This window comes from Dromaius novaehollandiae, chromosome 4, assembly GCF_036370855.1.
Source record: "Dromaius novaehollandiae isolate bDroNov1 chromosome 4, bDroNov1.hap1, whole genome shotgun sequence".
In the NCBI taxonomy this organism is placed as follows: Eukaryota; Metazoa; Chordata; class Aves; order Casuariiformes; family Dromaiidae; genus Dromaius; species Dromaius novaehollandiae.
Window position 1 is genome coordinate 86,588,262 of NC_088101.1, and position 27,508 is coordinate 86,615,769.

Here is a 27,508-nt window from a genome sequence, read left to right on the forward strand (position 1 = left end):
TTTAGTGGTTCACTTTTAATTGATATTCGTTGTCAGCATCCTTCCTGCGCCCGGTTGACTGTAGCAACCTAGGGGTGCATGTGGCGAGGCCATCGCGGAGGATGCCTGGCCATTGCCTGCGTCGCTGGACCAGAGCTGGCTCGGGCCAGGAGCGGGACGGACGTTGCTCCTCGGTGGCTTGGACGTAGCGCTGGGCGGTCACAGCAGCACGGCTTTCAGAGTGGCCAGCGTGAATACGAGTGTCCCGAACTGTCCGCGTGAGCTTGTTCCGAGTTTGCTTGTCGGAGCGCTGAGCCTGGGTGCCGGTTTTTGTGTTCGTGGCCTCTCCATGTGCATGGCTCTGTGTTTAATGCCCTCATAAGGAATACCTTCTGAGGCCTTCTTGCCCCTAGGGAGCTCTTGGTTCATAGGTGTGCCCATGTCACGACTGCTTGGCTTCTTGTTTCTAAATGCATTTGAGGTCTCGAGTGTAAAATGCAATCTCACCACAGATTCTCGTTTTGCGGAGGAGTTTAGCTGTTGGAGAAGCGGCTGTAATGAAATTGTGCTGTTGGGGCTTTGCTATGGAAAGGGTTGCATAAAAGCGGAGCATGTGACTGCCACTGTGTATTATTAATTTGGTGTGTGCACGCTCTCGTTTGCGAAGGGCAGAGTTACACTTCCAGCGTTTTTGCTCTTTTGCTCTGACTTTACTAGTCTCAGTGTTTGACAGGCTGATCTGAGGCTTTGGCTGTTGGAAACCACTTCAATGGGTCCTGCGAGCTATAAAGATTATCTAAGCAGGGGCCCAAGGAGCACTCAAACTGGAGCAATCAATCCCTTATGTACTGTTTCACGAGAGATCCAGGGCTAAAGGCTTCCCTTGACTGACTTCTCCGACCGAACCAAGCTATTTTTTTAAACCCTTGTTCCTTTTAAGTTAAGGGCACAGCCAAGGGGGCTAGGAATGGAAAGCCGTGCAAGCTGAAGCCGGAGGCAAGCTTGGGCTTCGTGCTAGAGGCTCAGTGTGTCTGAGGAACTGAAATGCCTTCCTGGTAGCTCTAGGTTTTGCATCCATCTGATGCAGCAACTGAGGTGATTTATGTAAAAATCATGCATCTTACTGTCCAACTTATTTGGAGCTGTTCAGTGCAGAGGCAGAGACAAGACACAGTGCCAAGGGGAGGTCTTGGTCGCTGTTAAACGAATTGCTGCGTACGTGAGCAGGAGAGCAAGGGCACATCTGCAGCGGCAAGTTGTCTTGGGCTGAATGCAAAATAATGAATCCAGCTATGAAAGGTCTCCTGTGCCTACAGAGTCACTTGCATGCCTGGTGCATGTGATTCAGCCACGTTTAATTAGATTTTGGGAATCCTTAATTACAGGGGAGTGATGGTGATGGGTGTCCAAGGAGCCTGTAATTCTAGGTGACATGCTGCCTCAATAGACAAAACGCGGGGAGGAGGTGTGTACCGGTGGGGAAGGGTCTTTCTCGGGGTTGTGCAGGTCGTGGTGGGTCTGAGAGCTGAACCCGGGGTCTTCGTGTGCTGCCTGCTGAGCCATGTTAACTGGGAAGTGACCATTGGAGAAACCTGACCTCAAAGAGGGTTGTTTTTTCGCGTGTATGGGCTTTAGCTTGGTTTAGCTCATGGAAGTAAAGCTTGTGTATTCCTCCCGCGGCTTTTTGATGCCCTCCGAGCAGCACAGAGCTCTTGCCCAATTTTGACCAGGCTGGAGAAGATCAGTGATGTGTTGAACAGAGATGTCCGGGAAGAGGGCAGAGTCTTCAGAAGTGCTGTAACTGAAGCAAAAGGCTGTAAATAAGTTCATGTCTTAGATGCTAGGGCATCTGTGGCCTGGGGCTTTGCAGTGACACTGCCGCTTCAGCTGGCGCCTGGACTGCTTAGCCACCAAAATCGATCAGCCTCAAGGCCAAAATCCTTTAGAAACCGTCTCCCCAGCTCTGATGTGCACCAAATTCCTTGTTTGTTTTGCTTTTATCTCGATCTGTTAATTTCATCAGAGACTGGTGCTTAATTTCTGAAGTAGGTGTTTTAACATCGCTCCTCAGATCCCCTTGCTTTGACGTGTCTCGTGTAGCTTTTCTGTGATCTTTGCTGGTGCAACTCACTGTTCCTGGATTTTAGGAAAGACCGGAGTCCGGCTGCTTTCCCATTTGGGCGGTGAAGAAGTGTGGTACAGATGGAAAAAGCATGTAGGATCATTGTTATACAATAAAATATTTGCGTGGTTTTGAAGAGTCTTTGTAAGGCTCAGACTGGGGTTACGGCAGGGTGAGGGGCAGCTGTTTGCAGCGCCGGGGCAAATCTGCCCCAGGACCGCGTGGGAAGCAGGCTCTTGGGGGGTTAATTAGTGTGCTGATCTCTTGTATTTGGGGAGTTTTGATCCGTAGAAAAACAAACTAATGAAAGTGGGTTTTTTCTTTTTTTCTTCTTCTTTCTCTCTCTCCATAAATTAGAAACACTCACTTTTGGAAAAAAAAAAATGCCAAGTTAAAGGCAAAATTATGGCATTTATTATCTTGAATTTCCATGACTCGTTAATTTTGACTGCGTGTGGGTGGCTAAATAATCCTCCAGTTTCCGAAATCATCCTGAGGAATTTGCTGGTACTTCAGCGCGACAGACGCCCACCGTGGCCAGCGGAGAGGGTCGGCCTGAGCCGCTCGGGCTGCTGCTCGCTGCAACGACGGCAGACTATGAGCACGAGCTGAAGGGTTTTCTCATTTCGAACGGGTTAAATTGTTGTTGGGATGTCTCATGCGTTCCCCAGCTCCCGTCTGCGTGGGAACACTGCTTCGCTGGGGGCATCGCTTTGGTGGGATTTGGGCTCCCGCTTTCCACAGGAAGCGTTAGGGCTATGGGAGCATCTTCTCCTTTGAGGGTGTCCGAGAAACCACCCGTAGGTGTCTGCAGAGAAGGTCTTCCCCCTGCCAGCTGGTGCAAAGCTCCTTTGAGAGGGTTTTGGTTGCTAGGTATTTACTCACATTCTCAAAGTTCATCTTGCTCTCAGTAATTTCTTTTTAACCTTTTAATTCTGAGGTGTTTTGGAGTCTTAAGGAGCTGTTGGAGATTGCTCTGCTCTCCACCAAGCCGCAGCCATCTCCAGAAGGAGCCAGGTAGCAGCTCGGTGGTGGAGCCACCAGTGGCCGCAAAACCCTTGGGAAGCACCTTCTTCCTCGAGGCTTTGCTCCCCAAGAGCAAACCTTGCAGGGAGAGGCGGCAGGTCAAGCACAGTGAGCTTCACCCCTAGATATCCGATAGGAACCGCGCAGCGGTGCCGAGGTGGAAACCAGGCTGGAGGACCAAGGGCTGCATCCATCGGCCACCCAAGGAGCGCCCCGATAGCGCGGCGCTGGCCGGCGGCCTCCAAATCCCTGCCACTTGCGGCAGAGGCGGCTTCGAGCTGTTTAATTTTTTTATCCTTAATCAAGGGGGGGAAACGGCATCCTCTTATTTGGGCCGGTGCTCCGGCTGCTCCTGGGACCGAGGCGGGAACAAGAGCGACCAGGCAGGCCGTTCGTCCGCCTTCCACGCGGCCCGTCTGAAAGCCGAGGCTCTGCGGAGTTTAATGTTAGGAATACCTTGGGCTCAGTGGCATATGCAGAACAAATGTGAATCAAACACAAGAATAATTCCTTCAAGAATTTTATTTATTGATGTGGTAGCGCAATACTACACTGTTTACAATAGAGAGTTAAGTGGGATTTTGGGTTTGCTGGGAAGTTGACAGCTTGCGGTCCCGAGCAAAATTTCTGCCTTTTGTGGGATGAAAGAATAAAAGCTATGTTCTTGAAATGGTTATTTATAAATGATTTGAAAGTTTGTTCCCCTTCCAGGCAGGGGAGAGCCTGCCAGGATTGCGGTTACTGCAATGGTGAAATTTTGGATGTGAAAAAAATCACAGAAGTCTGTTTGCATTAGAATAACAAGATAAAGAACCTCGCGGAGGCTCGTGGGGGACGCAAATGAGCCGCAGTTGCGAGCAGATTTCCCTTGCTGCCTTTCCCACGGGGAAAGCGCTGGGAAGCCAGCAGGGACCTTGGACCGGGTGTGGGAGCGGGGCTCTGGCGTGGCCGGGGCTCGGGCTGGCGTCTCCCCTGCAGCCCGGCCCCGGCGTAGGGAGCCAAGGGGAGACGCTGGGTGAACGGTGGGAGCTGCCGGTCCCCTGCGCTCTTGTGCTGCCATCAAATATTTGCCGGCATTGCAATTTCAGCTACGCGCCGCTGCATCCCCCCGGCTTGGTCGGTGGGGACCTCTTCTCCTGTGAGCACTTGGCATGGTCAGGTGGGATCAGGGAAGAACTTTGTGCCCGAAGGGAGCAATAAACAGCTAATTTTTTTTTTCCATTCATTCAGTGTCAAATGCTTTTGGTAGAGCAACCCTGCAAATTTGGGGTGAGGTGGGGAGAAGCAGGGCTGCTGGGCAATGGGTTTTGCCTTATGGCTGAGACCAGATGTAGAGGTTAAGCTGCCCTGGGCAGTGGGACAGTGCTGCCGTGGCACCCGGAGCTGGCAGCCTGGCTGCGTGGGACAGGCTGGACAGCCGAGTGGGTGACGGCAAGTGAGAACATGAGCACGTTTTTTGGAGGCCAGCTACCCGTTCACCCGGTAGACCTTGCAGAAGAGGAGCGGCTGGGTTGCAGCACCCTGTGGAGCAGCTTACGGACAATATGTGATTTTACGGAGGCAACGTTGTGATTTTGGTGCAGTTATTGGCAGAGTAGGTGGCCCGTTTCAGATGCTCAGGCTGGAAGAGGCAATCTTCTGCTCAGATGCATTCCCTTCGTATTTAGTACCTACCCCGTCGGGCACGAGCGCTTGGTGTGTTCTCATAGGGGCTCTCGAGAGACTCAGCTGGGTTTTGAAAGTTTTTTGCAAAGCAGATAAAGGCTTTTGTAGCTCTTTTTTTCTTTTTTAATGAAAGCCTACATGTTTTCCAGGTCTCTGGTGCACTTCAGCAGTCAACGGCCCATGGCCCAAAGTCGCTGCCGGATAGCGTGGCTGCATGGTGCACCTCGGTCGCATGGGTCCCGCCGGTGGAGCAGGAGGTGCCGGGTGCCACCCTCGCTGCCGTGCCCGGTGGCAGAGGGTGCCCTGGGCGCCGGTGAGGCGGGCAGTGCCAGCACCTCCGTGCCACGGCCTCGGTTTCCGTTGTGCAAGAGCGCCGGGGCATCGGGTGCCAAGTATTTGTTTACTTCTTTGGAGATCGGACATAATGAGCTTGTTTACGAGGCTCTAGATAGACCAGAAGGAAGCCATCTGATTATTTGGAGAGCCTGATCTCTCCGACTGGTGCTCGTACAATGCAAGGACCTGGGTATCTTCTGCACCCTGCTTAAAAAAAAAAAAAAAAAAAAGTAGGGGAGAAGGAGCTTTAGTCTTCCAGTTTCAAAGAATAATTGCACCATCTTTGTTATTGATTCTCAATTTCTGGTGGTCCACACTAAGTTTAGGATTTGTGGCAGTGCTCTGTGGTCAGGGTGGACACCATGTGGCATTAATGATGGTGCATATGCGGTCACCAGCTGGAAGGTTGGACCTTGGACCAGGCATGGAGGAGCACGTGGTGCAGGGCAGGAGCAGCTGGAAGCAACGGCAGCTTGGTTTTCCTTTTAATGCTGAAGTGCATGACTGAATTCAAAACCTTGTTCCCCGTTGTCCTTCCTCTCTGCCTGACCCTGGCTGGTGCTGGATGCTCCAACCTCCAGTCCAGGCTGCTGAAATTCTTAAAATCAGGTGTGGGTCAGTCCTCCTGGCTACTGGAAGTGTTTTGAGCCCTGAGGGCGCTCTGTTTAAATGATCTGCATGCAGCTGGGTTTCCCGGTCACCCACACCTCTCTGAAAGCCTTTTGGGCTCGGTTGTATTTGATGGAAGTAGCTGCAGTGTGTCACCTATTGCCTCTTTTAAGAAGTTCTTCCATCTGTTCAGAGTCTGAAGACTTTCAGGTTAGTGGAGAACTGTCCTTGAGTTTCAGGAATGGGAAAGAGTTATTTTAACTCTTGCAGGGTTAACGTGTGTGTCCATCCTGCACTGGGGTCGAGCTTCTAGGATGCCTCGAGCGTCTCAATTCTTAATGTATCCAATGTTGCGTAGGCTTGTGATCCTCCCCCAGTGTTGCGGCACGGTCCCGCATGTAGGGAGTAGGAGATCCCAGCGCCCAACCAGCTGCCCTGGGGGTGTTATGAGATGCTGAAATGGTGTCACCCGTTGTTGTCCCCTTCCCAGGGCTTTTGCAAACCTCATGGTCCCACTGAATTGCCCGACTCTGCTTCTCCTTGCTCTGTTCTCATTCCAGTCCTCCTGGGAGGAAACTGTTGACTCTTTATCAAGTTACTTCACTGATTTATTGTTTATTTCTGGTTTTTTTTTGTTTGTTAATGCTTGCCTATTGCAGCTGCGTCTTAAATGCAGAAATGCTGAATGCTTCTCTAAGCCTCTAAATTCCTAGTTGGTGGCAGGGTTGAGCTGCTATAAACCGTCGTTCCAGGGCGAGCTGGCCAGTGTCCCGCTTCCGGCATAAAAATTGACTTCGGAACAGTTGAGATTATTGAGAGCGACTTCCCTGGGTTTGCTTCGGTGATGGGTGAGTGGAGATGAATGTTTGTGACTGGCTCCCGTAGCGATTCTCTTCCGAATGTGTAGGGTCATAAACGAGAAGACGTTCATGGAGCCTGGGAAGAGCCGTAGCCTGGGTTACTGCAGGCTCTGCCAAGTCAGCGGTGGTGGGCGGCGTGGTGTGTGAAGATGCCTTTTGGAAGTGGTTTGAAAGGTGCTCCTGAGTCAGGACCTCGCTGCTGAAGCGACGGACCAGGACAGCCCTCTCTTAGGGAGTTTGATTCAGTTTCGAAAGAATCAACGCGTGGTGGGAAGTGAGGAGGAGGAGGAGGCGGCAGCGGTAATATTGAACTGTCCAAGCCATGGAGGCAGCTTGGCTGTTCCAGGTTCTCTTCTAGCAGCTGATGTCTGTTTCTGCTTTTAATAATCACTCTTATTGCGTAACTGTAAATGTTTTCCTGTTTTGATGTCTATAAAAATTATAGAAACGAACCTGGTGCAGCGGTTCGTACAAAGAGCACAAACCTATTTCTAATTTTCAATTACGTAACTGTATGTATTTATAGATGAAATTGTTCAGTCTCTCCAGAGTTGTGTTTTCTCGGTAGAATTCGCCAAGGAGAAGCAGGGAGAGATGGCAGACTGGGGAATGAAGAGCTCGTATTTAGGAAGGGAAAGGTCAAGAAAAGATTGTAGAAAGGAGGCCAGCACAGAAGAAACCACCGTGGAGCAAAGTAAAAGGAAAGCAGGAAGGCTGCCTTATGTTTTTAGGAAGCTCTTGCCAAACCCCAGTGTCTGTATCTCTCTTGGCTACCAACAAAGGTATCTGTGTTATAAATGAAAAACATCTCCACTGTCATTCTGTTTATCTTGGAGAACCCGTCCAAGGAAGGTTTCTTACTGTACCTTCTGCGTTGCACCCTACTGCTTCTGATGACTTTTAGTAGCTGAGACCTTCTGCCTCTGGCTTGGAGAGCAACTTTATCTCCTGCTTCCCTGTGAATTTTAACCATCACCTTTCTGTTTTCCCCTTGTGCCTTTGCGCCGCTTTCTTATTGTATCTTAAACCTTTTGAAATTCTTACTGCAGGCTTGCAGCAAGAGCTCGACTTCTTGGCATCTAAATTAAGTTATAACCTTCTTGGAGCAGGACCAGGCAGCTGCTGATATTTGCAGCAGCAATATTTGCTGCAGAAACGTCCGTAGCGTGTGCTGTTACTGCCTCGCATTGACAGACTTTGCGCTGAAGCTGATGCAGGGCGCGCACAGCCTTCCCTCTCGCTGTCAATTTGGGGCAATACGTTTTGGCAGGGGGAAAGTACTTTCCTAACGCCTCCAGCTAGATGTCCTGCAGGACCAAAGCCTCAGAGCCTGTTTGCAGAGGACTGTCCCTTCCCCAGAGCTGGGTGATGAAGCTCCTGAAGTTTGAACAGAGGGCCTGAAAATGGACTTGTTTGAGCAGAGCGGTGAAGACGATGGTGAGACCACGAAGACCAGCTTGCAGGCTTGAAGTCTAGTAGCCTGCATGATGTTGCAGAACGAGTATCCTACCGCTCTTTGCTTCTTAACCTGTAATATCCAGGGTGTTGTAATCTTGCTGAGGGAGATTTGTGGCTTGGGCATTTATCAGGAACCGGTGTGTGGGTGATGACAGCTGCAGAGCATTATATTGGAGGGACTTTCAGATTTAAAAACAGCTTTGACAGAAATGTGTCGCCAGAGAAAAGGCCCTTGCGTCCTCCTGCAACCTCGTTGCTCAGCATTTATCCTTTTCAGTAATCCAAAAGGATAAAAAAAGAAGCTGTTCCTTTAATTTCCTTCCTTTGAAGAGCCAAAAACAACAGCGTAAAACCAGACACATGTCAGGAAAGGTGTCTTTTCAACCCCTCGCCCCCCTCTAGGAAAGATGTGATTGTTGACATTTTCCTTTGGGTTTCTGCTGTTAACCTAGCTAATCCTAAACAAGAGCAAAATTAGCAAATTAACCTCAGGACATGTTATACACATGTGTCTTACCATTGGGGAAATATAAGGCATTCTCTGCTGAAGTGCTGTTTTTAAGGGCGGCACGCAGAGTGACACAGCTGTAGAAAAATTGGTCTTTGCTCACTGTCGCAGGCAAGCCGGCAGTGATAAGTTGTCAGGCGACACATGGAAAGTCCTCGATCAAGCGTTCTCAAACCTTTTATTGATTGCCTTTGTTTTCCATGTCCTCGTGTGTCCCCACGTTGACCCCCTTTGCAATCACACAACTCCTCCGTGGAGATCCCAGCCATCGCTTTCCACTTGAAAGTGTTCTGCATGTTGGTGGCCGCTTCCTGGATTAATGTGAAAGCAGCAGAGGAGGGAGAGGATGGAAGTGCAAGACGGGAAACCACAACCACATGGGGCACCGGGTTGCTTTGAGCGTTGCTGTCCTCCTTTCACCTCCTTCCCCGTGTGCTGTGCTGTTGTGGGTAAACCGAAGTGGATTTGGCTGAAAAAGGACTTGCGGAGGGGGAAGGTATTTTTAAATGAGATCACTTCTTGGATCAAGTTCATCGTGCGAACTCTCCCAGCGTTGGTATGAGGGTGGGAGTGGAGGACAGTGGCTGGAGAGTTCGGTTCTGGTTGTGCTGGTTTAAGGTGACTGTCAGGCTGCAGCCTGAGCAACCCCTTGCCTTTCTGAGGTTTGCAGGGGAGTTTGGGAATGTCCTTCCAGGTTGGGTGTGAGGGAAACCTGCTCCTCTTTGAGAGCATCTCTGCCCTTGGATCATCTTCTCCTGGCACTGTCAGGTGGGCATATTAGGGTAGATGTGACCTGAGCATATATATGATGGAAGGATGTTAACTGATTTAGCAAGAAGTGTCCAAGCAGTTGTGAGACCCGAGAGCAATAAGGAGGGAAGTATTCCTTTATTGCCAGCAGCCCTGGGACAGAGCCTCTAAAAGTAGAATTTCTGCAATTTTGGAGAAGTCCTCATTCATAGATTTCAGCACTCTGTAAATACTGGTATTATTACTTCTATTTTGAAGATGGGAGGATTGAGCCAAAAATGTGACCCACTGTAGGTCTTCCAGCAGGACAGTGGCAGAGTTGAGAACACATGCGAGACGTAGACTTTTGGGCTTGGGCCACCCGCGGGGCCCGGCGTGCTCCGAAGTCCTCCGGCTCCTGGACAAGAGGACTTCCCAGCTCAACCGAGAGGTCAGTGGCAGCACAGGGATTAAAAGCTGGATAACTTGACTCTCTGGCCAACAGTGAATTTTCTTATGTCTAAGAGGAGGTTACTGCTGCCCTGCTGTATCCGGGTTTGAGGGTCAGTGGGTCCTGTAAAGTACCCAAACCATCCGACTGGAAAATGCTAAAGAAAGAGGGCGTTAATGGATGGTTTTGTTTTATATACTGCTTTAAAGGGTGAGCTGCATTTTAAAGCCAAGCCTGTGTTTGAAGATATCGAGGCTTGAGAATAAGCCGACACTGGTGGGCAATGTGGCAGAAGCTTTGGGAGAAGGGGAAAAGCTGTAGTTCAGCGCTGTGTGCGTTTGAGGCCATTGTGCAGGTGCTTGAACTCTCAGTATTTCAGTTGCTTGTCTCTTTTTCTCTGCTTTGGGGACTTGAAAATGATGGAGAAGAAAAGCAGAATATGATTATAGAATTACGAGCAGGAATAATTTCAGTACTTACTGATCTGACAGAATTGTGTTAAGGCTCTGTTTTAACTTAGAGCATTTCTGGGATCTCATAGCAAAAAGAAAACCTTCCCAGAGTCTTTTCCTCCCAGCCGGATGTAAATGGGAACGTACGCTTGCATTAGCAACGCCCAGTTTTACAGGGCTTAAGCCAGATTCTGCACTTAGTCTCCCAGTGAAATTAATTATATTTGGTCTTGCAAATTTGAAGGCAAGAGCTGACTCTGTGTTTGAGTTCCTATTTCATTGTCACTGAGAGGCTGTTACAAAAAGCCTAACTTTTCCAACATTTTTTGCAGTGAGCTTTGAGCTGGGGTAGGTAGCGTGGTACAGGGAGTCTGCGGATGGGCTTTGGGGCGCTGGAGAAAAGCAGCCTCCCTTCTCCATGGTTTGCTTTAAAGCTTGCTGGTGCCTGGCCAGATACTAAACCTGCTGCCTCTGCGCCCTTGCGACTTCAGAAGTGACACCCCTGGCTTGCAGGAGTTGGAGAGCGCTGGTATAAGAAAATAGATTAAAAAAAAGACAAGACTTTTAATCTTGGATCAACTCAACCTTTAAAGAATTCACTTTTGCAGAATAAATAGCTGGTATTCTGAACATAAATCCCCTCTGATTTCTGAAAAGGAGTCGCCATTGTCCAAAAATCAAATGAATGTCTGAATCATACAGGATAAACTGGAAATAGTTCAGCTGAACAAATAATGCTTCTATATAAAACGGAGCGCAATAACATGCAGAGGATTGGAAAAACATGTCAGTTACCAAGAAAAATACTATTGCATCCATATTAATTTTTCATTTTCAGTTAGAAGAGAAACCATAAGTCACTATTAAACTTGTATTTCAAAACTTTATATTCTTTTTAATGCCCTCATACAGCAAACCATGACTATTTAGGAAAGTGCTTCAGCATGCGCAAGTCACCTTTAGGGGAAATGAAGCACATGCTAAAAGTGGAGTTCACTCCTAAGTGCATTGCTGATTCGGAGTTCCAACATCCCAAATTACTGAGCCTTGCTGGAAAACAGCTTAAATTTGGCATTAGATTTAAATTTTGTTTTAGAAAACAGTACGAACAGCAGAAATGTTTCCACTGCATTCTTAAAATATGGAAGAATATTGTTTTATAGAGAACAGTTATTACATTGCCTACAGCCTGAGAAAATCCAGAACAGCAGAATTACGAAAAGGAGTCTTGCTGTAGCTCACTAACACTAAAACAGTTGGATTTTTATAATTCTTTGTGTCAGTCTGTGTGGAATATATAGAGTGCACACAATGTGATTTTAAAAACAAGGTCCATTGCAGCTTTAAATAATTATTTGAAATGAAAAAAATTGAAACTGCTTTCTTCCGTCTTATTTAGTCCCTGCTCTTGTTTGCTTTTGCTGGGAGGGGGGAGGCAGCAGTGATCAGTGGTACTGGAGGCCTTGTAGAGAACGCAGCTCTTGCTCTGCTCTTCTTGCCCAAGAGTAAAGTGGTCAGGTTTCCCTAGGGTTTTTTTTCCACGTATAGAAAAGTTGTCTATTTTATTTTATTTTTTAACATAGGTGTGTTTGCAGGAACCCCGCCTGGGAGACCTGGGGGCTCTAACTCTGTCTGTCAGAAGACACAAGCCTTCTGCAGGAGGAGGACCTAGGAGCAGCGAGAGCCTCCAGGTTCTTGGGTTGAAAATTGAAACGTTACAGGGTTGTTGAGGAGCTCTGATGGGAAAGGAAATAGGAGAAGTTTGAGTATTTGGGGAAGGGAGAGAAGTGTTTGGTGGAGGGGATTAACGGGTTGTGCTGTGCCCAGCGCCCCAGCTCTGCTCGGAGGAGCGCGGGAGCCCGTGAGCAGCCTGGTTGGTGGGAGAGTTGGATCTGCCGGATGCTGGTGGCAGCCGAATCTCCTGCTGCCCCAAACTCCATTTTTTTCTGCCTTACCGATGCCCTCCAGCACGAGTCTCCAGCGCTGCTGAGATGTGTCTGGAGGGCAAGTCCAAACTCTTGCTCCCCGTCTGGGTCAGCAGCGGGGGCTGGGGAGCGCGGGCTGTCCCACCGCCAGCGCTGGTGATGAGGTCCACGGTCATCGGTCTCACCGCTGCCTTGGCGAGGGGCTCTGCACGGCAGTCCTGATATTCCTGACGGAGATACACGTTCCTCCCGAGACCCACACGGAGCCCACGTGGGAGACGAGAAACCGTAAGAGGAGCTCAAGCACCTGTTGTATTTGGGGAGATCACCAGCCACTTGAAGCTTTCAGCACAGCTTTGCCTCTGCCCCAGGAGGCTGGGGGAAAACCTTTCGGAGAGGAGCTAGGATAAAATTGGAGCTGCTCCCTGTTTCTCCCCATTGAGTGTGGCCTATGAGATAAATCCCAAAGCAGCCACCATGTGTGCACACGGGTCCTTCTCAGGGTGGTGTCTTGGGAGAAGGCATCTCCCCAAAGTGCGCTCAGAAGATCGTATTTATGCATTTATGATGCCTCAAACAAACCAGACTTTTCCAGACGCTACTGAGGACTTTGTTTTTCGGCATCTGTCCCATCAAAGATATAGCCATCTATTAACCCTTGCATTTTGTGGGACTGTATCAGCTGAGATCCTGACGTGGTTGTGCCGTTGCAGCGGCTTCTTACCAGGTCCAAATGTCAGGGTTTTGCTTGCTGCTCCTGCAGTCTCCCTGCCTCTGGCTGGGAAGTGATGGGAGAGATGGTAGCCTTGATGTCAAAGAGCAGCAAGGTGTTTAGCAGATTTTGGCCCAATGCTTCTTTCTCAGCTGCTTGGCTGCCCTTTTTAATCAGAAGGTTTGTGGTTTTTATTTTGTGGGGTTTTTTTAGTTGTTATTCCGTTCCAGGCACTTGTCTAAAGTCAACTTGATATTGCTAATGGCGGCAAACCATTAATGTGGTCCCCTTCACTCAGGAACTTTTGTATTTAGAGCTGATGGACCTGGTTTGCTTGTTCTCTACCCAGGCTGTGCGTAGGCAATTGCCACGTGTTCTCCTTCCCTTTGCACATGACAATCATCAAGTAACAGTAGCCTTCCCACCCATAAGACCCGGTGTCTTTTGAAGCCTCAAGCACTTGGCTTCCGTAAGCCTTATTAACACGAGTGAGAAGTATTGCAGGTGTGCTCCTTACCTTAAAAATCCCCTAACGAAGAGCTTTTTCCCAGAAAGATTTATTTCTTGTGAAGTGCCGAGAAGTTTGAGCAGATGAGCTTTCCTCCTGTAGACATTAGGAAGACTTTGGAAAGCCTCAGTTTATCTGCAAACCTCCAGTTAGAGTCTTGGCAGGCACTCTAGCAAAGACTGGAGGTCCCTGGCAAGCTGGCGATACCCTGGAGTGCGGTGGGACACCCAACAATTTGCTCCTGGGAGCCTGAGCGGGTGCAAGGTGCTGAGCAGAGGGCTCTAGTTGCGCTCTGCTGCATCTCGGCAATTTTTAAGCTAACTGTGCCTGGCGTTACATTGACAGTTGCCAATGTGGATGCAAACAGGTTTGGACAAAATGAAGGCAATGAGCCGTGCATATTCATTCCTGGATATTTGGCATGATGCTTTGCTCTGCAGTTTGTGTGCCTTCTGTGCGGGTCTGTAGCTGTAACTCATTCTCGTGTGAAGAAGCCTATGGGAATGCAAAGATATGAAAGCTGCCGTCCAGTATCTACATCAGATTGCGGTAAATCTTCATTCGTCCTCCTATTTCTCACTTCTGAAGTTGGGAGCAGACACAACTTCCTATAAATATGTTCCTCAAGAAGAGTTACCTTCCTACTTTGCTCTTTATAGATGGCTCTTTCTTCATGCATATGGATAGCAGCTTTATTTTCTCATCTTCAGTAGCTTCTGTTTGATCTCATGGGTGCTCCTTGTGCCTCCTCGGGGAACATGGCTGAATAGTTTCTGTTCAAGACCCCACACAGAAAACTTAAAATGATTTCTGGAGTACCTTAGATACAGAGGTATAAGAGGCTTCAGAAGTTCAGCTGTAGGTCTGCGTGGAAGATTAAAGCTACCTGGCCCTATGTTTGTCTTTGAAGGATGTTAAAAAACAGAAAGCGGATCACGAAAGAGGAAAGGAATCTCATTAATACTGGAGCCGGTTGGGAATGTTGACTTTTCATCTTAAGGGATATTTCTTTATAGTGCAGTCCGAGACCAGTTTACCAATTCCTGTTATCCTCTGTGTGTTTCAGCCTTTTGTATCCACTGGTACAACTTGCGATTTTGTCAGGCCTAGTTTCTCTCAGCTCACTGAACCAAACCAAACCAAATGGATTTGCATTTTCACAGCTGTAGCAACCGAGGCAAAGTGACTTCTTGGCCAAGCGTCAGCTCGGGGATGCAACAGATTCATTCGGAGCTTAGCTTAGTCCGGGAGAAGGTGCTGGAGGGAGTGAACGTAGTATTTGCTGGCTTGAACAGAAGTAGTCTTTGGGATCTCGTGGTCCTGCTTGTGACTAATGTAATGGTATTTTATAAATGTAAATTAGTTGTATGCAGGAGGGAGTCGGGCTGTCCAGAGACTCATCTCCTGCAGTGAGTGAAGCTCAGTTGCTACCAGTTACTTAAGTGGATAATACAGAGTGGAGCACACTCAAGCCTGGCCTTGCTCATTGTGGATCGCTTTGGTCTGGTAATTTGGTGTATACGTTCGAGGGACTTCAGAAGCCTTGAGGCTTCCCTCTGTGTTAGTGCTGAATTGGCAGGAGGATGTGGCTGAGGCCATTGATCACGATTTCCCAGGATTTCGAGGACAGTGGAAGACAGCAAGGCAAGACTACAGGTCAGGTAACTTGATGCCGCCTCCTGGTTCAGAACTGAGAAAGTCCAAACTTAATTTATCTCATATTTGCCCCTTTGATACTTCTGTACAGGGTAAATCAGATATTTTTGCAATAGACAAATAGTCTTTGCAGCTGATTTGAGGCTAGGTCAATTCAAAACTGCTGTTGCAGAAAGAATAACCTCTATCTTGAGACAGGGGAAAGAGTCAGCATTGTTGGCTGTTTGATCTTTTAGCTGACTACTAGAAGTAGCAGGACAGCTTGGATTCCTTCCTGGAGGACATCAGCGTAGCTGAATTTCCAGCCAAAGGGTCAAGCCTGTAATATCCCATTAGCATATTTGAGGAGGTTTGTAAAATGCTTCCCTACCCACCCACTGCTGTTATCACCTCTCAGATATTGAAACTTCCTTGTGCTTCTCAGATTTACCCGGCTTGAACTCTTTCAGGAGGGATTGGTTTACTTCTCGTGTTAGAAGAGGTCTCTTGATGATTGCTGTCTCTAATCAGAGGTGGTTTTATGATTGGAAGCTGTTCTGGAGCTTTTTCTTATGTATTTTTAAAGAAGACAGATGCTTCTGATAGCAATTTGTATTTTCAGCTTCCAGAGGAAATTTGGGAAATAGTCTTTCCTTTGTGAAGATATTGCCAGAAGCTGCTCCTTGGGAGCCAGTGACAGTCTCAGAGCAAAGAAACAGCATCTTTGATGTCCAGCCATCCAGTGCAACCCTGCATGTTAATCAAGGCTCAACACATGTGCAAAAGCCTATATAAAATTGCCCCAAGTATACCTGATACCTTTTTTAGCAGAAGTTGTATCTATATCTTAATGCCTAGAGGAAGATGCTTGTTCTAGAATACTTTGCTTTGGACTTCCATATTTAAGGAAAAAAATCTGTGTGTCAAATCATTGAACAGCAACCCAGTGAAAAGGCTTGAAACTTTATTTATAAGGCCTGGCCCATGATGGGGAAAGCTGTTCCTGTGTAGGTCAGAAATGACCTTTAGAGATTTGGGCTTCTTTAAGAGAATTCCGTCATTCTGTGGTAGAGTAGGTTGTTATGGCTTTTCTTCTGTGTATGTCTGATGGGAATGCCACGCTTGGAAGAAGTAGATTTATTATAATTGTGGAGGTTTTCAGTCAGAAGGAACTGCATGTGTTCTTTTACTGTCAGTGATGCGTGGGTTGGGTTTGGTCTTCAGACTGCCAGCAAGTTGAGGTGATGGAGCTGTGACTTCATAACTAACGACTACATTTTGGAAAATGGACTTGTGCATTGCTGAGGAGCCCCTGCATGCTGAAGTACACTGATCTTTGGAGGACCGAATAGTAGCGTGGTTCTGTATGAGTTCACTTGCTTCTGTCATTTTTCAGTTTTTGCAGTTCCTTCAAGATAGAACACATCTCCGAGAAGAGGACTGAAATGTTGAACAGCTTTGATCTAAAACTGAAACATTTTGCTGAGCTTAATTAAACAAACTCATGGTTATTATGTAAAACCCTGTCCCAGGCCTTCAAACAACTTTTTAAATACCAGCTTCACTCAAGAGCTATGCCTAATTGTCTCTTAAAAGAAGCAGAGAGCAGCGGGTGTTGAAAGGCAATGGCTTGAGCTTAGCGAGGGAGTCCAGCTACCGCAAGTGTTGAAATTTGCACGGAACACGAGGAAGGCTTTGATCAAAACACAGCCCTAATTTCCACAGCTTGGGACTCTACCAAGAGAGCTAAGCTAATGGCAGCGGAGAAGGGTTTTGGAGAGACTTCAGAGGTTACAATGGCAGTGTCACAGCCTATAATCTGAATAGAAAACTGACTTGATGTAATTAACATCATAGAAATGTAAACCATGTAAGGATAAACCCTTCCCTCTTTTTCTGAGAATGTCTGGAGTCTCTCTGTCACTTAGTCAACAGACTGGGTCATAAATTGAACTCAGAAGAAAAAGAGGAGAGTGAGATGCGGCCAAAGGAATGTGGAAAGGATTTTGGACCAAGCTCTTTGGATGGAAGATCTAGACCTATACCCCTCCTTTCTGCTGTGAAGGATGGTGTTTCAAAGTGCTGGAAGGTTGTGGAAATACAGCTGTAGAACTTAAAGAAGTCTTTTTTAATATATTGTAACTGACCTGTATGTTTTTCAAGAAGGCTGAAACACTGGTTGAAATTTGTTATAACAGGGTGAGAGCTGAAAAAGCAAGGAATGAAGTGTTTTGTGTCTCTGCCAGTGGCGGATTTGGCTAATTGGTAGGACTGGTATGTAAATACAGTGATCCAGTTTGGGTTATAGTTTGTCAAGCTCTTTAAGTTAGCATGGCTTTTTGAGGAGTAAAAGCACTGTACCCCTTGTCAGGTTATCTACAGCAACACTTCTGAACTGTCAGGCCCTCCTGACTTGCTGTTACCTGTTCTTTTGAGCACTTAAAAATTCCTCTTGTACTCTCACAGGTATAAACAATCCATTCCGTTTTATGGAGGTTCCTTTTATTAAGAAAACTTTGTGGCCATCTTGAGCGTCTCCTGTGTGTCTTGATGCATTTGTAGTTACTCCTGATGGCTCCTCGAGGCTGTGTAACTGTGAAATGCCTTAGCATCTTCAGCTGAAAAATACATTGAGTGCCAGCTAACTTTGCTGACTTAAATGTAAATGAAATGGGTATATGGTAGTGACTCCGATACCAAGTGTTTCATTTTCGTAGGGAGTATGGTGGTCTTCCCCTTCACCCCCAATGTTTTAACTGTTCTGAGGGTGTAAGAAGGTGTACATGTAATTGACCTTCCAAGTTTTGAAACAGATATTCAGGTTTTTAGATGGTAAAATGTTAACGTTTAGTATTTAACAGAATGACTTGGGGCTAGTGGTCAGACTGTGCCCATTGATTCAAGAGAAGTATATACTGAGCAATGAGCAGATTCTCCACGTGAGCTTTCTGTGCAGCTGCAGAGAGGAACATTTAATTAATACTGAAACAATTATCTGGACAAGTAAATCAAACTCAGAACAATAACATTTTCCCAGTTACTGTGTGGTAGCCAGATGGTATTACATACTATTATTAAGGGCTTGGCTTGCCACTCTTGAGGTTCCTGGCAGGTAATTAGTGTATTTTTCCCATTTGGAGGTTTGGATTTCAGTGTTCTGGGAATTAGGCCTACAGGGATGTCCAGTAGATGTTTCAGTGTGAACGGAAGAATTTTTTGTTCTTGCTAGGAAATATTTCTTGCTGTTGCCAAATACCAGGATGCAAATAAAAAGTATATGCTTTTAGGTCTATTTGGCCACAGATTGTAAGCTAAACCAGGCAAGAAGTTTTCCAGAACTTAATGTAGACTCTCATGGTTTGGTAGAACATGCTGGGTTGGTAACCTGAATACTGTCTTCCAGTAGTCCTTCTTCTTTTGGTCACGTTCCCTGTGCATAAGCCTGATAGCTGATATTCACTGCTCGTGGTGATCTGCATGGGTTCGATAGGTGGGCCTGGTGTGCCGAATCTGTGCACTGCCCAAAAACAGGAGTAATGAGTTGCAAATGGTGAACGAAGCCTTGTCCTGCCAATTTCCCTCGTTCTGTGCGTACATTGCAGCTTGCATGTTAAGGTTTTCTGCTTTGGCATGTTGATGCTTGGTGAAGGCTTGCCTGTGTGGACCTAACAAGAAGTTGCTGTGTGGGTCTGCAGCGTCACATCTGCAGAAGCTGCTGTTGGAGCAAATCCACTGTGGCTGTTAAGCAGTAAATGGAAAAGCTAAAGGAAGCGAATTCAGCAGCAGAGTCAGTTTGGGGGTTGTGGATGTGAAGGCAGTGGGAAGAGTGAGAATTAGTCATCTGTGGCTATCGGTGAGAACCGGATGAAAAGCTGATGACTGAAAGCAGTGCGAGAAGCTCGTCTTGGGGCCTGCTGGGGAGCTGCGCAGCCCTTCGCTGTGTCTGGGTAGAGTCTCTGGGTTCAGCTCAGCTGGGAAACCTCCTCAGCCAGCTGCACTTCTGAAATCCTCCTCGTGTGCAGGAGATGGGCTTGGCTTGGCCAGCAGATGCTTAGCTCTGAATAGCCTGTTGGGAGTGGAGGTCAGCTGGGACCAGCCCTGAAGGTCCAGAACTTAGGACCTCTTTATGGGGAAAGGAATAAGGAGAGGCTGCTGGAGATGGCTGTGTTGCTTTGTGCTGCTGATCGTGTAGGACCTTTGCTTAAAGCTTGATTTAACCGGGGAATCTGAGCAGAAGCAGATGCACTTCTTTCATGTCAAATTTTTTGGCTATTTGCCTCTATAGGTTGGTGAGCAGCGCGGTAGGATTCATCATACCGGTGTTGGTGTCTAGTGGTTTTGTTTCTTTTGTTTGATTATCATTATTTTTTTAATATAATACTGATGGCCCTCCATAGCTCTTGTCAGCAAAAAAAAGTGCTACCGTGCGTAGTGAATGATCCAAATCTTGTGGCTCGTTTCTACATGGGGGCAAAAAGAAAATCCCACCTGGACCCTATTGCGTGGTGGGTCTCCGCAGCGAGGTCTGGTTTCTCCCCCAAAGGGCTCGCTGTCCAGAGGGACCTCCCTATTTTATGATGTGAGACCGTAAGGAAATCGGGCCTTTTTTTTTTTTCCTCTTTTCTGTCAACTCTACCCGTCTATTACATCTCCATCCATCAACCGCATAATGGAGTGGTGAGAGGTCTGCGTTCGGCACGGTTGGGGAGCAAAGGTGCGAGCGGCGAGGTGGCGCGACCCACCTGGAAGCTCCACCGGGACCTTCTCAAGAGACAAGTTCGTCGTGGAGGTAGGCCTGCCAGTGTGTCTATCCCAGACAGCGGATCTGGTTTAAATAAAAGCAGTGGAAAATACCCAATGTTCTGTTTAGCTTGCGAAACGAGAGCAAAGTGCGTTTTTTGTTCCCCCTGCCCTGCCTTTTGCTGCTTTCCTCCTCCTCCTTTCCCCCTTCCCCGAAGTCAGATGTTAATGTGGGACTTTAACAAGAGGCAGAGTGGAGGTATTAAGGAGATGGCCTTTAATATTCTGAAATATTTTTCCATTCATGAGAATAACCGTGCAGTTTTGGAGAGAGGGCAGGGAGGGAGCCCTACAGGGCTGGCCACGACCTCCAGCCCGGGTGGCCTGGCTTAACTTTGAGATCGGGACGCCACTTGCTGAGTACCCGGGTTAAGTCGCGATCTTTGGAGAGCTTTATAATCCATCAAAACCTGCATTTGAGGAAAACATCCTGTCTATCGCTCACACATGGCAACCTTAATGGGGGGGGGGGGGTATCTGTGCATATGGATGGTGCTGAGATACGTGTTTCAGTGAAACCTCTGAGAATAGGTTTCACCAGCAAACCTTGACGATTGGTTTGTCCTCATCCGATGCATTTTCCATTTTCCCAGTGATAAAACCGTGCAGATGGAGAGGTCTGGATTTGTAGTTGAGTTTTAGACCAATTCAGTGTTTTGGTCTACAGCTTGGAGGTAAATCAGTTTAAGTGAAGCCATCTCTGTGTGTGCCTCTAGGGAGTCAAGGCTGGGCGAGTTTCTGTTTTTAAGCTCTACAGGTGTAAGCTGATAGCTCGGGGGTCCTCAGCTAAGGTTTTACAGGGTTTTTTTTAGTAGTTTGGTACCTTCATAAAACCCCTCATGGTCATAGACAGCACAGTATGAAGAGCTCGAGAACAATTCATCCTCACTAGAAGTGCTTCAGATATATTACTATCCAAGACCTCTGTTTTTTCAATATTTTCAAACAACAGTCTTCTGTTTTTAGCATGTGAGATCCTATTAAGCCTCAGCAAGATAAGGTAGAGTAGGGGGCCTCCTTCTAGACAAATTCCCAACTTCTTGTAAAAGAAGTGATCGGAAAGACCTCAGGCTGTCAGACACAATCCCATGTAATCCAATGTAATCTAGGATGGCTGGATGGCTAAAATGAGGCCTAGATGATCGGTAATCAAACAAAGTGGTCACAAGCCATTTTTTTGGTCAAGAGCACAAAAATTTTATCTGGCAGAGCTGTAGCTTGTAAAAGAAGGAGGCAGCTCCATCAGCTACAGGTCAGTTATTTGGCTTTGCATTTGATGTGTGTTTTGTGGTTAGCTTCTTGTCTTTTTTTTCTTTTTTTCTCCTCTTAATTTGTGCTTTAAATCAAAGCTCCTAGTGGCTATAGTCATATGGCTTGGGGAAGTTAGTAAAATAGAATTAAACTGTCATTAAGGACTCCTTCTGCATTGCCCGAATTGGGCTGAACGGTTGCAATTCATCCATCCCTTCTTGGCTGATTCATCAACGTCATTTTCTATTCAAATGTGTTAAACTGAAATCCTGCTGTAATGACCTAAAGGTAACACAGGTGCATATGATCTTGCATAAAAGAAGGATGCCCTCTATCTAGGGTTTTAATGTTGGATATTCACTCTTTGAATAGGTTTTGTTAGGATTAGGTACCATTAATGCTGGGGATACTGATGTGAGCATGAAATTTATATGACAGGCAGAAGATTGCTGAATCACGGTGGCGGGGGGACGCGGGGTCTCGCCGCGTTCCTGGGTGGAGTGGTCTGGAACGGCCTCCTCCATCGTCCCGCTTCATGAATCTCGGGCGCAGGCGTTACGTTGGCAAAACCGGAGGCGGTGGAGTGGAGCGCAACGAAACGCTGCCGAAATGAAAGTCGTTAGGAATTGCTTTTTAAAGGAAAAAAAAATATGGAGAGACACCAAAGTTATCATTCTGCAAATATTTGAAGAATGGCATTAAAAGGGCAGAGATTTGAAGTGTGTGCAGTTAGTTGTAATGCAATTATGTAGTGTTTGATCCGCAAATTCCTCGCAGTTAGCTGGATTAGGCAGTGGAGCAGTAGAATAACTTTTAAGGGAAGTCATGTGGCTTTCATTGTTCTAAGGTTTTTGCTTAACTTTACCCTGAACTTCTGCATGTTTTTCTACATTTTCCTTGGTAGACCATTCTTTCATCAAAATGATTTAATGAAAAGCTGCCCCAACTTTGATAGCTTGCGATATACAAATGACATTATTTCACGTTAGGCTTTGACCACTTTAAACTCAATGTATTTAATGACACTGTATCTGTTTCCCCTCTGTCCTATGATCCTACAGCTCCAGCATCGTTTTGAGTAAATGAATAGGGTGATTTGAGACAGTAATATTAATAGTCAGTGCTGACATGAATTTCTCTTTTCTGTATTCAGAGGGAGGCACGAAGGTGCTTTACGCAGCCCAGACGTCTAAGAGCCTGTCTGCTGGCCACTAAAGTATAGCAAGGGTGGGACACGAGTTGAGACCAGAAGGAGCCTGGGGAAATGCAAAACTTCACGATTGTAGAAGGTGAATGTTGCTCACTCAGATCCTGAAATTTTCTCTGTCTGGTGTGAAAGACAGCAGTAATGTCATCATTGGAAAGCTGTCTTAGGTTGGCATGGATATAAAGATGCCCTTCTTTTCATTGCCTTCCCAAGGTCCTGAAAATTGGGCTAAAATGAAAATGTACTTGTTCTTTAATAGGTTTTGGGATCCCGAAGAGCTAGAGTGCTTCAAAAGTTCTTCGTGTTAGATTGGGCCCCTTTTTGCTGTGTGTCACATCAAAGGGGTTATTTCCTGCTGTGCAATTACTTACAGTTTGGAGAGTACAAGTTTTCAGCCCTCGGACCAAGTGGTGCAGGTTTCCGAGACAAGTTTTTGTATGTCAGTGGGTTTGCTCTAAAGATTAAAGAACTGCTTGCAGAGAGGTAAGCTCGCTCCAGAAGGTCCCATGCTTCACATACGCTTTTCATGCTGTTACTGAAGGTTTTATTTATTGGCTGTTAGGTTGAAGCTACTGATGTCAGTGTAGCCCAGTGAATGGGGAATGAGGATAATTACCAGGAAACTATGATGTGGCCTTGAGCAAAACTGCTCTCCCTTCTTGGCTGGTTGTGCCGCAGGTCTCCCAAGGAGGCCTCGTTGCTCAGGATGTCTGAAAGACGGAAATTGCAGTTTTCCGCTATGAAGGACTAAGTACTAGTGTGTGTTAAAGGGGTTAGTGTATAGTAGGTTAACTGGATTTGACTCAGAGGCCCTTCTGGACCTCTATTCTGTTAATTTTTTCTAGTTAAGCTGTGATGAACAACTAATTACAGAGGTTTCTGCCTGATAACGTTACCCCGAATGTGGCTTACTCAACATATTAACACAGTGCAAGTTTATTGCATGTGTAACAACTACAAAGTACTTAACCAAAAAGTTACATTTGACTGTGTGGTGCTCTTTGCAGCTTCAGAAACATCGCTTTTCCATGGCCTGGTGCATCTGCAGTGTCTTTCAGTTCACAAGATCTGTTGTGCTTTGCACAGTTATTCTTGTCTTGCACGTCTGCTTGGGCTCCTCCAACCACGATTCCAGCAGTGAGGATGACTTCAGCCTTCTCTTGCTGCTTTCGTGGTGGTGGTTGTGCATCTGCCTGGCTTTGAAAGCAAGCTTGAGTTGTCCTGTGAGTGGTGAGGAGCCAGTGCAGGTGGAAAACTGGGGGGCTGCGTTTCGGTGAACCCCTGCAGTGAGCAGATGAGCTGTGGCACCGAGTGAGATGCTGGAGTAAGTCGCTGATATGCGGTGTAGTCAATCTCTCAGAGCACAAAGAATTAAAAAACCTGATCCTACTCTAAGATCGGTTTCTGATGAGTATCTGAGTTCTCTTAAGGGGGGAAAGGCCTTGAGTTATTAACTACAGTTCGTTAATCTCTGCAACTCCAAATCAGAAGCCTATTTTTAGGTGCCTCTTGTGCCTTTTATGACTTTGGTGTTTTGTAGGCTTTTTCTAGGCAGTTGTTACTGTGCTCTTGCTTTTCTCCTCCTTCCATTTTGCTGTGTTTTTAGGAGGATTTTTTTTTGCTGCAGAAGTTTCCTTGCTGCTGCTGTCTCCCCGAGATGCAGCGTGAGAGGTGCTGCTCCGAGTGAGACATGTAGTGTTCGACACATTTACTTTCTCCTAAGGCATCCTTGGAAAAAAGAAAAAAACTCAACTGAAATGAGTTCCTTTACTGCTTTGAGTAGGAAGCACGGCCAGCTTTATTTCTAGACATCTTTTAGTTTCACCACCAATACTACAAGACTGATTTAAGAATTCTTGATTTTGTCCAAGAGGTTTTCTTCTCCCTTTTCTCCATTTTTTTTTTTTTAACTTCAGATGGTAACTTTTAAGCTTACTTCCACTTATTATTAAGAATGGTGGTAAAAAAAATAATCCTCTTGCCATGTTAGAAGGAGTAATGGGGGAGAATGTAGAAATAAAATTCAGTAAAAACTTTGAAGGCTGTCCAGGAGACAAAGAAGGATTAGTTTCTTTGAAGACGTGGATAATTACAGTTCAGTTGGAAACCTCAGGAAAACCAATTGGAAAGTACTGTTTATCAGAAATGCTGACCAAATGTGAACTTCAGGTCAGGTCGCTGAACATGGGGCTGTAGCTCTCCGAAAATCGTGCCATGGGATTAGCAGTAGACTGGGCTGAGCTAGGAACATCCCTTCAGCCAAGTTTTGATGGTAGCTTTGTTGGTATCGTGCAAATACGTAGGAATGTTGCTGGTGATGTGCAAAGTGTGTTCGCAACGCGTCCCTGAGAGTCTGGGAACAGTCTTGCAAACTTAACGCGAAGCAGAGAGATGTGATTTGGGAACAACTCATGAATTGGAGATATGGAAGGAAGGAAAGTGGGCGGGGAAAATGAAAACTGATTTCTTAATTGGTGTGTACTGTTGCCGCCTTTCCTCAGATCTTTAGCTACCTGAAAACTGGCTGCTTTTTTTAAAGGTCATTGACTATAGTTGTAATTGTATTGTTGACAATTTTTCTTTAATTATGGATGCAAACTTGTCACAATCTCATAGTCAAGTCGGTCTGAAATCTCTTGATTTCCTGAGCAGCTGAATAACGTAAAAATCTTTACATGTGTTTCCTTCTGTTGGATTTAGGCTTGGCGTTGTCCATTACTGCTAGGTCTTCTACAGAATAGTCTGGGATGGCTCAGTTCTCATTCAGCCTGCTGTCCCCTTATCGAACGGACTGTTGGGGTGGCTACTCAGCTGTTCATTTTATTGTAGTAAGAAAGAACCAGAAAACAGTCGTCTTCCAGGAGAGCAGTCGTCTTTCTGTTACTGTGTGGGATGGCTGCTCAGTTTGTTTGTCCACGTTGGGCGCTTAAATGTCTTGCTTCTGCTAAGTCGTGGCAGTCTGCTTCAGTTTAATATGCCCCTCGTGGCTTTAATTCTGTGGATGGTGTTTAGAAGTCTTTACCAATAAACCGCAAAAGCTTGTCTGAGGAAGGAGAGGTGTTTGAGCCCCAGCTTGCTCGGTTGGGCCCGTGAAGAGCACAGATTGCGGCAGTGCCACGGGTGCTGGACCAGCCACGTGTGGTGGTCTCATGGTTCTGGCGAGTGTGAATTTTATCTCACCTGCAACGTGGCACTTAACGCAATACCCTTCCCTGAACATCAGGGTTTTGTCCAGAGATTGTGCTATTATTGCTAGAGATACTAATAGTTCTGTTGTACCAAGACAGGATAATTTGGACCTTCATCAAGATTAGGGTTAGGAAGCAATTTACAGTAAGAGCCTCAAGGAACTTAACTTTATTGTATCGAAGAGGAGAATTGTGATTTCTGCTTCTGTGGATATCCATCAGAAGAATTTGATTTGTAAGCTGCTGGTACTATACAAGCAGCCGAAGTAATAAGGTGCAATAGCAAAGGTCACAGCTGGGTACATGCAGACTGGACATTACAGGTGTGGAGGTATTTAACTCCTGGAACAATCTATCAAGAGTTGTGATGGACATTGCATCCCTGGGAAACTTTAAAAATGAAAACAGCTCATTTTTTTTCTGAAAGTTTTGCGTTCCGGTTCAACCACAATTACTGACCTTGAAGTAGATATTAATTAATGGACAGCTCCTAGTCTGTGTTGCTCAAGATGTCAAGACTACCGGCTTATGATGATCTCTTAACACTTTATGCCCATGAGAAAAATAGATTTGTACTTTGTGTTTTTCTTCTTTGAGAAGACCAAAGTAAAAATGAAGAAGAGTTTAAAGAGAAAAAGAAGTGGAGCACAGCTCTGGGAGCCAAGGCTCTGGGTGTGCTGGTTTTGACTCTGATAATGCTCCTCGTGTGGCCACGGGTAAGTTGCTGACCCACGTGTGCCTCAGTTTGCCGGTCTTGCTAATTCGGGGATACTTCACTCACATAATAGGATGATGCGTTTCTAGCATGCTGTTAATGGTAACGCGTAAGAATTGCAAGCTTTTTACAGCTATTTGTTTATGACAAATGAGAGTATTTGTATTTAGAGTAAATGCCCATTTTCCAGACCTACTTCATTTAACTCCTGGAGATGTTTTGACTCGTCAAAAGAGGATTTTTCTTGACTTTGGGCCACCGCTGTGGTCCTCTATCCCGCCAAGTTCAATGTTCTTCTGGATAGAATAAAATGTGTTTATGGATTTTGATGAAACTGTAAAATTCTTGGATTGTTAAACTTGCTGTGTTACGGGAAAATGAATAAAGTTCTGACTCAGTTGAGGATGACTGACCTGGGGGGAGAAGGGAATGTTGTGCATACCACAGTTTGGATTGCAAGGAAAGCATTTCTTTGATTGTCCCTGGCATATGTTCTTGCTGGATTATTACCGTTGTCTGGTGTCAAGTGGCACACGTAAGGATGAGACGTGGTCTCGGTGCCCCTGCCCATAATTTCATCTTATTACTGTTCCCCCTGCCAAACCAAGCGTTTCCAGGCTTAAAGGTTGTCTCCTCCTCCTCAGTCCAGAGTGAGTTGTTTGGGCAGCTTAAAGGACATCAGTTTTTCTTCTCCCTTTGAAATGAACCTTCCCCCCTTTCTCACTTTTCCTACAGATTACAACATATATTTTAATATTTACAAAATATAAAAACCCGACAAACCGAACCCAGACGGTGCACAGTGGGTGTTAGTCCTCTCTAGATATATTTATTAAAAGTAGAGAAACAACTCAAGGCTCGATGCTGTTAATTTTCTCATCACGTAGGCTTTGAAAATCTGGTATTTCTGCAATGCAAGTTGAATGTTTTTAAGCATTACCTAAGTCAGCCCTTGGAAGTAGTGCCTTGTTTGCCTCTTCCCTGCTCAGGTCCATGTGCTGTGTTCATCCTGTGGTGTTTGAACACCTACGTTAGTGCATGCGCAACCTGCGGTTTAGCAGTTTATTATTTCTGCAGAGATATTTGAGCGTGCAACACTATTTCTTTTTCCTGTTTCCAAAGAAATAAAGTGAAAAATTCAAGCAATTTCAAACAAAAGTTTAATCTTTGTCTGTTTGCTATTACAGAGGTTTTAACCCCTTTTTGTGCTTATATGATGTTTAAAAATCCATTTTCCCTTGGTAAAGGAGGGTGGTGTGTGCATCCTTCGTGGCCCATGCTCAGCATACTTTGTAGGTAGGTGTTCATGGATATGCTGGTTCCTTGCAGAGCTGGGCAGCCCGGCCCAGATACTAGTTACGGATTTTGCCCA

General features: G+C 46.2%; 1 protein-coding gene across 6 annotated transcripts in view; it reads left to right on the top strand.

Moving 5' to 3' along the window:
* Positions 1-27,508, top strand: part of EXOC6B (exocyst complex component 6B) — a 291,383-nt gene that overhangs the window by 80,838 nt on the left and 183,037 nt on the right. The gene's annotated exons all lie outside the window — the stretch shown is intronic.